Genomic DNA, 12,273 nt, shown 5'->3' on the forward strand with positions numbered 1-12,273 from the left:
AGAAGCATTTTACATTTCTCGTCTAATTCACGTATTACTAAATAATCGACTGTTTGCTAAACCTGCTGTGGAGCAAGACTAAAAACACATTAATAAAAGATCATGTCATCTGATAAATTTGAACGACAAAACGGTTATCCTGGTTGACCACCAAAGCCGTGTCTCTACACAATGCAAAGAGTTGAAAGATTTTTAAAATCACGACGGAATGGACCCATGAAGCATTACAGTGATGGGGGCGGGACGTAGCCCAGTGGTAAAACGTTCGCTTGCTGCGCGGTCGGTCTGCGATCGATCCCCGTCGGTGGACCCATTGGGCTATTTCTCGTTCCAGCCAGTGCTCCACAACTGGTGTAACAAAGGCCGTGGTATGTACTATCCTGTCTGTGCGATGATGCATATAAAATATACCTTGCTGCTAATCGAAAAGAGTAGCCCATGAAGTGGCGACAGCGGGTTTCCTCTCTACATATCTGTGTGGTCCCTAATCATATGTCTGACGCCATATAACCGTAAATAAAATGTGTTGAGTGCGTCGTTAAATAAAACATTTCCTTCATTACAGTGATGAGGCCAAGTATCCGCGAAAAGTTAAATTTAAAGTTTGTTTTGTTTAACGACACCACTAGAGAACACTGATGATAAAATATTTGGTTATTCTGACATTTTGTCTTAGAGAGGAAACCCGATACATTTTTCCATTAGTAGAAAGGGATATTTTATATGCACTATCCCACAGACATGATAGCACATACCACAGTCTTTAATATACAAGTCGTGGTGCACTGGCTGGAATCCGCGAAAAGATGAGCTTATCCAGTTCCACCGCTGACACCCGTCATGAGAACGGTGTTTAACTGCCATGTATGTTGCTTTCTCGAAAATGGAAGGAAGGAAGGGAATGTTTTATTTAATGACACACTCAACACATTTTTTATTTACGGTTATATGACATCGGACAGATGGTTAAGGACCACACAGATATAGAGAGAGGAAACCCGCTGTCGTCACTTCATGGGGTACTCATTTCGATTAGCAGCAAGGGTTCTTTTATATGCACCATCCCACAGACAGGATAGCACATACCACGGCCTTTCATATTCCAGTCATGGTGCACTGGCTGGGGTGAAAAATAGCCCAATAGGCCCACCGACGGGGATCGATCCCAAACCGAACGTGTCTCGAAAATGGTATATGGCGTCAAAGATCATTCCAGTCAGTGGAATGACACTCGAATGTCTACCATAAGCTTTCAGCAGTCTTTAATGCTATAACACTGGTAACACAACTTCTCTACCCGAATCATTAGTGTAGTAGAGTAGTAACATGTAGTGCAAAATGTGATACTAACATCATCAGGTCGGTTGTATATAGTGTAGCATTAAAGCCAGTTATGGCAATGGACACGTGGAAGCGTTTTTGTAAGTACAACACCCGTAGACCACTAGGTAACTACAATTTCCACTGAAAACATCAATTCAAACATTACAACCAAGATTTAACTCTGTGTCTCAGTAGACATGGAGTCCAGCGCTAAATATGTGGCTTATTATGAACCGTTAAATAAATTGATTTGATTTTCGTGTTACTTTCACACCACCAAGCCGTTAACAAGAAACATGTCGATAAAGTGCCACGAGAAAACATAAATTATGTTCACTAGGAGATAAACGGTGCCACTGTAGCACTTAATGTGCATTCATTTCGAATGGACACTCCGCCGGTGTGGCTTGAGATGTGAAAGACCTATATAAACAGTTATAGTTGCAAGATCAAATTAAAGTTTGTTTTTGTTTAACGACACTACTAGAACATATTGATTTATTAATCGTCGGCTATTGGATGTCAAACATTTGATAATTTTGACACATACTCTTAGAGAGGAAACCCGATGCATTTTTCCATTGGTAACAAGGGATCTTTTATACACCATCCCAAAGACAGAATAGCACATACTACAGCCTTTGATATACCAGTCGTGGTGCACTGGCTGGAACGAGGAATAGCCAAATGGGCCCACTGACGGGCATCGATCCCAGGCTACAGCGCAACAGTCGAATGTTTTATCACTGCGCTACCTCCCGCTCTAGTTGAAAGATAATTCAGTATGGGGTGGGGGTGGAGACAAAGAGAAAGGGAGGATTATAACCGTTATGCACTTAGTACACTATACGTAAACTAATTTTGTAAAGTCTACTGTTTTCAACGGTTTGAAATAAATCAATGTTTAGGGTTAAGTAGAAAGAAAGCGTGTGGTGTAGTTATACGTCCCATGGGGCGAGCAGGATCTAGTTCAGTATTGGCGAGTTCGCCTGATGGGTCGTAAAATCGATGCATTTCTTTAGGTAATTTCCCATACCAACCACTGATCTCTGAGAAAACGCATATAAATACCAGTATCCTTTGTTTACTAATCAGAAGTAGACTAGGTGAATACAGCGGTTTTTATTTTTACTTGGTTACTGCAGCTTTCGTATTCATTTAAACAAAGAAATGGAACACTTTGCCAGTCTGTTAATATACTTTTATTTAACCTTTTTTTATTTATACATGTCCTTTTCCGCAATTATTGAAAGATACTTTTTATATCGTGTAATTAAAAAAAAAAGTTCCACTTTTGGAAGTTGAATAACGGGAAAAGTAGGCAATGCGGAACAGTGAAATTGTTTTACAAAACCAGTTTATTGTGGTGTGTAGACTACTGATGTTACAATTTTCATTTTACTATACGTCTTACTCGTAAAATGACGCGTAATACAAATAGTCATGTAAAACAAAATACTATACCAATGGAAATCTATTTATCTACTGTACGCCCTAAAACGATGGTCAATTGGTTAACCATTTCCGAGTCTTAAAGCCGATAGTATTTTGTTATAGGATAAAATACACTTCTTTCTTTCTTTATTTTTTGTCCTCAACATGTCAAGATTTCGTTTTAAAACACTTCTACGGTTGAAACTGTCCACATCATCGCTGTTGTTGACTTTTGCGAAGAGATTTCTATATTGAATAATCCATAAGTTTGCAGTCGGGGGACATAAAAAAGAGGAACTTTTTAATCGGTGTGGCAAAAATAACACTCGATGGAATTAAAGAATTTTTCTCGGGGTTTTTATCCTAGAAAAAACAAAAAAAAACGTTATGGACTGTAAAAAGAAAACATTGCGTCAATCGACCATCGGTGCTGTCGAGTAGGTTCTCATTGGTATATAGCATGGGGTTTTTGTTTACGTTACATGATGCATGGCGTGACATTTTAACAGTAGGCTAACCCATGTATCAAAATGAAATGTTCACCATTAATACACAATATAATAAGCTACCTTTGTGCCAAATATCAATGTATTTACGCTAGTCAACTTTAAAAAGTGGACTTCAACATAAAACAAAATCAACCCATGTATCAGTGCATATGGATTTGTAAACCGTTTTTTCTTTCAATCTACATATTATACTTCAAACTACCAAACTAATAAAACAAAAATGTGTCAGTAAACATCGCCAATAGGACAACGCTGTGATGTTAAGCAAGTGGTCTTTTCCTTTCATTCTTTAGATAATTATTTAGCACTTTTAAATGAAAATATTCAAGTACAAAACTAAGATTTAAATATCAGCATTGATTAATCACAATGTGGTTGGCTTTAACACATATATACGTATGACAGAATGAACAACGGTGAACACACATCCAAACAGACCACAACATGCTCTCTATAACCCAATAGAAGGGGAAATATGAAAAATAATTCCGTGCGTTTTTTAGTTTGTGTACGTGTGTGCATATGTACGTGTAAATGAGGATCTTTGTGTGTTTGTTTTGTGTCAGTCAACCTATTTATTAAGACAAAGAGCGCATTATGGGAGATTGTCGCGATATGAAAATTCTAATGGCCATTTCACCTTAGGGATCGCCAGAGCGCCAATATATTGCGCCCAGCAACTTAAGATAACAGCCGTTACTTCGAATAAATCACCTCTAATAGTTGTTAGCGATCGCAAGCCTCAGACTTCTTACAAGTTCTTTGAAATATCGAGCGATATCCGAGGGTTGGAGGTTTTCTGACTCGCGAACTTGGAACAGTGGGAACTAACTCTTTTTTGGGGGGTTGTGCAAGAATGATATGAATGAATGAATGTATGAATGAATGAAGGAAGGAAATGTTTTATTTAACGACGCATTCAACACATTTTATTTACGGTTATATGGCGTCAGACATATGGTTAAGGACCACACAGATATTGAGAGAGGAAACCCGCTGTCGCCATTTCATGGGCTACTCTTTTCGATTAGCAGCAAGGGATCTTTTATATGCACCATCCCACAGACAGGATAGCACATACCACGGCCTTTGGTGTACCAGTCGTGGTGCACTGGCTGGAGCGAGAAATAGCCCAATGGGCCCACTAACGGGGATAGATCCCAAACCGACCGCGCATCAAGCGAGCGCTTTACTACTGGGCTACGTCTCGCCCCGAATGAATGAATGAATGTTTAACGACACCCCAGCCCAAAAATACACATCTGCTATGTACATGAACGTGAGTGTTTGCGAAGGTTTTCCTTAAAACTACTTACATGATAACGTACTGAAGTTGCTTATAACAGTTTTGTGTGTTCTCGGTTTTATTTTGGTTGTGGTAAAAGTATAATAGTGTGAGGAAAGTATTGATAAAAACACTCAACATTCATGTTGATAACATAAAGAAATAACATCAAAATATCAAAACCCGACTCTTGAATAATGAAGCTACGGTTTTCAGAGTGATGAATGAGAAAATTGGTAAATGCGAAATTGTCTACTTTCCTCACAATTATAATGATTATTTTTAATCTCTAAAAATGAATGAATGAATGAATGTTTAACGACACCCAAACACACAAAAAAATTAAAAATTAAAAACCTGCACGTTTCCCGTAGCGTATCCTAAGAGTTTAATCTGAACTATTGATTGTGACTATGGAGCTGAAATCTAAAATAGAAATAACACTAGCGTTATACTAAACAACAAAAGAAACGATAAATGATAAAATTCATTCGGCGAACAGACTAACAAATAGGTCTAAAATGTTCACAAGATATTAATAATTGCAAGACACAAAACCCAATGGCTTTCAAAGAAAATAATTTAATATAAATGTTAAAAAAAAACTAAATTAATATTCGTATTTCTTTTGAGGTTAGGTATGTTAAAATAGTGTATTTGTTTGTTTGTTAATTTTAACGACACCACTAGAGCACATTGATTAATTAATCATTGGCTATTGAATGTCAAACATTTGGTAATTCTGACATATAGTCTTACAGAGGAAACCCGCTACATTTTTCCTAATGCAGCAAGGGATCTTTTATATGCAATTTTCCACAGACAGGAAAGCACATATTACGACCTTTGACCAGTTGTGGTACACTGGTTGGAACGAGAAAACCCTCAATCAGTTGAATGGATCCACCGAGATGGTTCGATCCTGCGACGCAACCACCTCAAGCGAGCACTCAACCGACTGAGCTAAATCCCGCTCTAGAGTTGTTGTTTTGGGGTTGTTGTTTGTTTAACGACACCACTAGAGCACACTGATTTATTAATCATCGGCTATTGGATGTCAAACATTTGGTAATTTTGACATATAGTTTTAGAGAAGAAATCCGCTACAATTTTCCATTAGTAGCAAGGGATCTTTTATATGCACTACCCCATGGCATTTGATATACCAGTCGTGATGCACTGACTGGAACGAATGACCCAATGGGCCCACCGACGGGGATCGATCCTAGACCGACCGCGCATCAAGCGAGCACTTTACCACTGGGCTACGTCCCGTGGCCCGATCTAATAGTGTATTACTTTATGCTTTGATTGCACACAGGTTCTCTGGATTATTTTCGGCTAAGACATTTATAAACCACAATTTATACTTTCCAATTAAACACAGGACATCTTAACCCATATACTTGAATGCCAAATCTTTAAAACCTGGAAACAATTTGTAAACATACCCAAAAAACGGAACACAAATAAGTGCATTTCGTATATGTGCAAAAACAAACAAACAACCCAAAAACCAAGTTTAAAATAAAATAAAAAACACAACCCCCCCCCCCCCCCCACACACACACACACACACAAACACAAAAAGAAAAAGGTTTCTTTAGCTGGAGACGATCCCGAGTTACTGTACCTTGATTTTTTTTTGATTTTTTTTTTTTAACCGGCCCTCCTGTTTTTATTTCAAGTTAGGCGCGGCCCTGAAGGGCTGTTGTACTTATTGGTGACAGGATAAATCCTCCGCATCCTCGCAGAGTTTGATGCTTCATCCAGTGCTTCATCACCGATGGATCAAAGGATTATATGAAATCGTTGTTTTCACATTTACCGCCTGCTAGAACAGGCTACCCAACTGGCATTTTGCCAATTAAATTCGATTCCAATGCAAAGTAACACAAAACGACCCAATATAAAGTGAAGGTAAAACGTTTTCTAAATAAAATAACAATAGACTGAATTAAGTTGTGTTTGATAATTGGCTCTTTCGATAATTGATCACACTGGGTTAGGTTTCATCACATATTTTTAGCACAGCAAGAAAAGGTAATTAAACAGCAAGTGCGATATATACTTTGTCAGAAGCTGCGATTTATAGACAACTGCTTGGAAAATAAAAACAGCACGATTTTTTTTACGAAATCACTCAATAATATCACTTGGTTTTTTATTAGGGAACTCAGAAATTGCGTTTCAGAAGCAGATTGCAATTTGTTTGTTAAAGGCCTTTATAGTATTCCAAAGTACATTAATATGGTATACGTAACAAAATATACCTATATAGCAATCTTTCCCAAACGCATCAAGCCACCCATGGCATTACCTTTACTCCCATTACAAAAAGTAAATCCCTTATAACCATACATGATCAGCTAAACAACGGATTTCCGTGGAACTTCACGTTAGGCTGGCGATGGGGGTGGGGGTAGTGCACCATAAGCACCCGCTGGATTCTATCAAGACATTTGAATGGGATATATATATATTTTTTAAATTGCTTAAAAGGAAGCAAGGATGGACCCAGGAAATAGTTTTTGGAGGTGACCAAAGGGTACTTCACTGAAAATTGTAAACAAAGTGTTCTAAAAAAGGGCACATTATTATTATTTTTTTATTATTTATTATTTTTTTTTATTTTTTTTATTTTTTTTTTTATTACTATTATTATTACTGTTTTTTTGAGGACGGGAGGAAGGGGCAGCCTCCTGGTTTCCTCCCTTGGATGCACCTTTGAGAAGCAATATGAAGATTGACAAAATAAAATGTTTTATGTCTCAAGCTTGTTCAAATAGATTAAAGAGTACACACACACACACACACACACACACACACTGTTGAGGATGGGGAGTGCACTCGAAACATTCCTGTGGATATATGTACTGATGACATCACTCTTACACCATCATCACATTGGCGCAGGCCACAATAATTTAATCTGTACGATACCCCTTTATTCCCCAAGTATAAAAGTCATTCACATAGAGAGGGATGTGCTGGGTTTTTGAGATGACTCTTTGAAAACTGTGATATTTGTGAAAGTATCACGTGATAAATTCGGCACCTAAGTAACTCGACAGACTTTTGCCTGCTTTGAAGGTGTGCTACTGCATGAAGATCTGGGGACTAATTCAATAAACTCTCGCAACTTTGCAATCTCACAGTGCAATGCGACATTGCCTACAAGAGCTTTGTGAATTAAGCTCCAGATTATAGCACTGCATCCATAAGTGTATGAGGCGAGGGGCAACTTGGACCCTCCCCCCCCCCCCCCCCCCCCCACCACCACCACCACTACCACTAGTACCACTTTAATTCGGGCAAAAACGATAGACATATTCGGGCAAAATCAGTTGGCCTGAAACCTTTACATGTATTCCAATCGTTCTTCCCACGATATTCCTGGTGTAAAAATACCTGGTGATTCGTTTGAAACTTTATATAACTGTTTGCTAGTAATGTTAATATGAATAAATGTTGTTATTCATATTAGGCCATTGTTGTTTAATTCAGGCAAAAATCAGCCTGCCCACTTACAAAAATGAGAGCCCGAATGCCAATGTCTGCGTTCTATGTGACCTAGATGTCCCCTTCCATCCTTGTTACGCTTTGTAACATTAAGGCCACTCCTCCACTCTAAAATTATGTAACACTCATCAATATTCTCTACTTGTTTTCCAAGGTCATTATAATGTAGTTTGATGAATATTACAGAAGTAGATTTCTGCCAAACATTCAGTCCGGTAAGCTACAAATTCTGTTGGACCCAATCAAAACCTGTCAGACCAAACATGATTAAGTCAAAATAACTGCTGGTCTGATGAGACGGTAGGCAGTAAAAAGAAAGAAAGAAATGTTTTATTTAACGATGCACTCAACACATTTTATTTACGGTTATATGGCCTCAAACATATGGTTAAGGACCACACAGATGAGAGAGGAAACCTGCTGTCGCCACTTCATGAGCTACTCTTTTCAATTAGCAGCAAGGGATCTTTTATATGCACCATTCCACAGACAGGGTAGTACATACCATGGCCTTTTATATACCAGTCGTGGTGCAATGGTCCCACTGATGGGTATCGATCCCAGACTGACCGCACAGCAAGCGAGCACTGTACCACTGAGCTACGTCCCGCCCCTCGTTAGGCAGTAAGATCTGGCGCATGATGATGTTGGCAAAAACCAGTCTGAACGGCAGTATTTCAACCACGGTATTGTTGAATTTACTGTTTGTATTTATGGTTATTTAGTTTGATAATAATTACTTGATTGAAAATCGTTTGCTGAAGAACAAAATAACCATGGGTTTGATGGGCTACATATCCCCCACACACCCACACACACAAAAACACTCCTGCTTCAAGAAAATGTTCTTTTAAAAATATATTTTTTGAAAAAGAATGGTCTGACCCTATTTTTAAAACTTTGCTCGCCAGTCTAGACACCCTGCACAATTTCCTAAACATGAGCCTGGCTGGCTACAGTTTACTTTATAAATGAAACTCAAACAATTGTTTTTATATTATATAACTCTTGACAAACGCCCCCTCCCTCCACCATAACTAAAAACATTCTATGATACCCACTCCCTCAGAAATGTTATGCAATTATGCAATAGATAGGAATAGCAGTTGAAAAAAGCAAACAATTACATTACATAGATACAAAACGGAATTGGATGACCTTGATGATGCAGCAGTTTTATTAACTATTCCTAATCATGTTAACCTTGGAAGTTATTTAAAGGCAGTGTGATGCCAATCTTATCGAACTGATTTTAATTTGTTGTTGCATTAATTCTTGAGAAATGTTTTTATTAGCTACATTTAATAATATAAAGATCAATTATTGTTGTCAGGCACAAACATTACTTTCATGGGAAAGCAGGATACATCAAGCAAGATATATTCACTCACCCACCTACTCCCCCAATTATAAGACTGGTTGTGAATTGCCTTGTAATAACAGTAAATTCATGCTAGGACACAACACCCTCTATTCAGCATGTACCATGATTTTCTTTTTTCATTTATTTAAACTGAAAGACATATGTTTGTACTCATATATTAAAAAAGGAGAGTAGTCTTTACACATTCTTCACACCATAAGATAATAGTCTTTACACATACATTCTTCACACCATAAGAGAATAGTCTTTACACATACATTCTTCACACCATAAGAGAATAGTCTTTACACATTCTTCACACCATAAGATAATAGTCTTTACACATACATTCTTCACACCATAAGAGAATAGTCTTTACACATACATTCTTCACACCATAAGAGAATAGTCTTTACACATACATTCTTCACACCATAAGAGAATAGTCTTTACACATTCTTCACACCATAAGATAATAGTCTTTACACATACATTCTTCACACCATAAGAGAATAGTCTTTACACATACATTCTTCACACCATAAGAGAATAGTCTTTACACATACATTCTTCACACCATAAGGGAATAGTCTTTACACATACATTCTTCACACCATAAGAGAATAGTCTTTACACATACATTCTTCACACCATAAGAGAATAGTCTTTACACATACATTCTTCACACCATAAGAGAATAGTCTTTACACATACATTCTTCACACCATAAGAGAATAGTCTTTACACATACATTCTTCACACCATAAGAGAATAGTCTTTACACATTCTTCACACCATAAGATAATAGTCTTTACACATACATTCTTCACACCATAAGAGAATAGTCTTTACACATACATTCTTCACACCATAAGAGAATAGTCTTTACACATACATTCTTCACACCATAAGGGAATAGTCTTTACACATACATTCTTCACACCATAAGAGAATAGTCTTTACACATACATTCTTCACACCATAAGAGAATAGTCTTTACACATATACATTCTTCACACCATAAGAGAATAGTCTTTACACATTCTTCACACCATAAGATAATAGTCTTTACACATACATTCTTCACACCATAAGAGAATAGTCTTTACACATACATTCTTCACACCATAAGAGAATAGTCTTTACACATACATTCTTCACACCATAAGAGAATAGTCTTTACACATTCTTCACACCATAAGATAATAGTCTTTACACATACATTCTTCACACCATAAGAGAATAGTCTTTACACATACATTCTTCACACCATAAGGGAATAGTCTTTACACATACATTCTTCACACCATAAGAGAATAGTCTTTACACATACATTCTTCACACCATAAGAGAATAGTCTTTACACATATACATTCTTCACACCATAAGAGAATAGTCTTTACACATACATTCTTCACACCATAAGAGAATAGTCTTTACACATACATTCTTCACACCATAAGAGAATAGTCTTTACACATACATTCTTCACACCATAAGAGAATAGTCTTTACACATACATTCTTCACACCATAAGAGAATAGTCTTTACACATACATTCTTCACACCATAAGAGAATAGTCTTTACACATACATTCTTCACACCATAAGAGAATAGTCTTTACACATACATTCTTCACACCATAAGAGAATAGTCTTTACACATACATTCTTCACACCATAAGAGAATAGTCTTTACACATATACATTCTTCACACCATAAGAGAATAGTCTTTACACATACATTCTTCACACCATAAGGGAATAGTCTTTACACATACATTCTTCACACCATAAGAGAATAGTCTTTACACATATACATTCTTCACACCATAAGAGAATAGTCTTTACACATACATTCTTCACACCATAAGAGAATAGTCTTTACACATACATTCTTCACACCATAAGAGAATAGTCTTTACACATACATTCTTCACCATAAGGGAATAGTCTTTACACATACATTCTTCACACCATAAGAGAATAGTCTTTACACATACATTCTTCACACCATAAGAGAATAGTCTTTACACATACATTCTTCACACCATAAGGGAATAGTCTTTACACATACATTCTTCACACCATAAGAGAATAGTCTTTACACATATACATTCTTCACACCATAAGAGAATAGTCTTTACACATACATTCTTCACACCATAAGAGAATAGTCTTTACACATACATTCTTCACACCATAAGAGAATAGTCTTTACACATACATTCTTCACCATAAGGGAATAGTCTTTACACATACATTCTTCACACCATAAGAGAATAGTCTTTACACATACATTCTTCACACCATAAGAGAATAGTCTTTACACATACATTCTTCACACCATAAGAGAATAGTCTTTACACATACATTCTTCACACCATAAGAGAATAGTCTTTACACATACATTCTTCACACCATAAGAGAATAGTCTTTACACATATACATTCTTCACACCATAAGAGAATAGTCTTTTTACCATACATTCTTCACACCATAAGAACAAAAGTTACAATCTTCAAGTAGCAAGTCAGTATCTCATTTTAATTTACATAAATGGATAAATTGGGTAATATTACAAATTAGAAGACTGATTTTATCAAAGTATAAAACAACAATGTTGAGACTGTAGTATCATGACCATCATACTATTGGCAACGGACAAGAGTGACCCTTGCCAAGCAAATCACTGCTAAATATATAGTTCTAGTAAAGGTTGCCATCAGTAATATGTTGAACTGAAAAACGTAAGACTGTTATTCAATTTTAATGATTCAAATGTACCCATTTTCATAAGTAAACAAAATAAGAGAATTGCACTGCCATATGTGCAC

The sequence above is a fragment of the Gigantopelta aegis genome, chromosome 4, assembly GCF_016097555.1.
Source record: "Gigantopelta aegis isolate Gae_Host chromosome 4, Gae_host_genome, whole genome shotgun sequence".
In the NCBI taxonomy this organism is placed as follows: Eukaryota; Metazoa; Mollusca; class Gastropoda; order Neomphalida; family Peltospiridae; genus Gigantopelta; species Gigantopelta aegis.